The sequence below is a fragment of the Schistocerca serialis genome, chromosome 2, assembly GCF_023864345.2.
Source record: "Schistocerca serialis cubense isolate TAMUIC-IGC-003099 chromosome 2, iqSchSeri2.2, whole genome shotgun sequence".
Classification (NCBI taxonomy): Eukaryota; Metazoa; Arthropoda; class Insecta; order Orthoptera; family Acrididae; genus Schistocerca; species Schistocerca serialis.
This window is the reverse complement of record NC_064639.1, coordinates 746,534,040-746,536,097: the sequence shown is the minus strand read 5'-3', so window position 1 is coordinate 746,536,097 and position 2,058 is coordinate 746,534,040. Positions and strand designations below refer to the sequence as shown.

At 38.7% G+C, this 2,058-nt stretch overlaps 1 long non-coding RNA gene across 1 annotated transcript; it reads right to left on the bottom strand.

Moving 5' to 3' along the window:
- Positions 1-1,002: 1,002 nt before the first annotated feature.
- On the bottom strand, positions 1,003-1,537 carry LOC126455691 (uncharacterized). The gene is made up of 3 exons (XR_007585355.1): positions 1,456-1,537; positions 1,265-1,335; positions 1,003-1,120 (listed from the first exon to the last, which is right to left on the bottom strand). It is a non-coding gene; the product is annotated as an uncharacterized LOC126455691 (long non-coding RNA).
- Positions 1,538-2,058: the final 521 nt, after the last annotated feature.

The window sequence follows — 2,058 nt, the reverse complement described above, 5'->3', positions numbered from 1 at the left end:
CAGTGACACAGTTGAAGACAGAAGAACTCTTCTTTCAGCGCGGGCCTCCACCTGAAGGACGGAATGTTAAAGTAAAATTTATGATTACGTAGCAGTGGATGACATATTAATTTTTCACGGAACATTTGTTACTGAGGGCACCACTGACTTGGTGTGACACCTGACGAACTGACGGACGTCATCTGTGAAGCGATCTTTTACTTTGAGAAATAGATTAGACGCACATCTCTCAACACGAAAAGCATCTATCAGTAGTCAAGGCCACACAGACACTCTACATACAAGCACAAAACGCGAGGAATCGAACATTTTCTCTCTCTTACTATTTTGAATATTTATTGAGTAGTGAAAACGCCTGGTCTTGCCTACTGATGTAATGAATGTTGTGTCTAACCAATCTTAATTTCAGATGACATCACAAAACCGATAAAGAGGACGTAAATATCTGCAATTCATGTAATCAAATGTGACACAATGTAATAACCTATAGCTATGTAATGACGATGTAAACATGTTTATGTGCAACTGTATTATGTTTATACTAAGAAAATATGTGACGTGTGTATGTATAATTACTTTTTTTTTTTTAACTGATGTATCATGTAAAAATTTGAACAAAACGAGTGCCAAAAAGACATTGCATAGTGAACCTCTGTTCACGGACATTAACGAACATTACTAACTCTGCAACTACGCAGAAACCTATGTGAAGGAAACGGTTAATGCCATTCATTATGCATCGTACCTATGTAAACGCGATGAACGATTTCCTCGATTAATAACTACGAACATTTAGGTGAGCTATATTCAGCAAAAAACTGAAAATGTGAAGTCCATAATTCGTGCATCGTCTAGTGACATTACTACAGTACCTAACTTCAAGATGTTAACTGGATTAAATGGACACAAAGTGCCTGACCAGAAAACAACACGGCGGGTGGAAGAATTTTGGTTGGAACTTCAGGGAATGAAATGTTCTCGAAATGTGACGGACACTCTTACCTGGACTGTCCAAGGATCGACGCCAGCTATGTGCCGTCCGAGGTTCTGCAACCAAGCTTCCACGGAATGTAAAAAACGAACTGCACGTGGACCAATTACTCGACGGGTCACGTCTGATCTGTAATAAGCAATGCTTTTACTCACTACGAACTGCATCACAACGACTATAATGGAAATAGGAAATGGACACGCTTATGTATTAATCACGTTGTTATACAACGATGTTACTGTGATCAAAAAACTTTACCACGACGATACTAACCTGTAAAAAATTATTGTGCAGCAGATGAATATGAACTGTAATAACGACACGATGTGTATAGGTCAACGCACCTGAAAAATATGGACATTTTTCTTTGAAGTATTTCAAAACAATACTATGTAACTAAGAACATTCAACAATCTAAGTTGTATTGTGTTATAACGAATATTGCAAATTTAAAACTAAGTTACCTGTCATAGAATGTAGTCTTCATATGTAATCTTGGTTGAAAATTTTCTTTGTGCAACGACTGAGAAACGCGCACACACGAACAATATGAACTGCAATACTGTGCCGCGTGATCTAACTGTACGACATAACGGCAGTCACACAGACGCTTCTGCGCATGCGCGCACTCTATCTGCCAACATAAGAACTTTTACGGAGCACCCGCGTCATTCAAAGTTGTATATAATGTGTATAATGTAGGTCATGTAAATAGTTGTAGATAACTTAGATTTTCTTGTGCCTTTAGGTGAATTGCTCGCCTGCAGGTGTGTCCTTTCGCCTCGCAATTCAGGGGGCAATATAAAGGCACATTTGCATGCCGAGCGTGAGTTTCCTCGGAAACGCGAGATATTAATTAAATAAATAATCAGTGACAAATAAATAAAGCCTATGGCACACAACTGCAGCGCTGTGTCGCTGATAAAACAAAAGCACAATTACGTTACTCGTATGTTTTATTAAGAAAGGAGAGCTCTGGTTGAAGTGGTGCGAGAAGCACGTATTTTAGTTTATTGTCTGGCACACCGCCATATTTCATGTTATAGAAAATTACTGCGAGTTGCAAC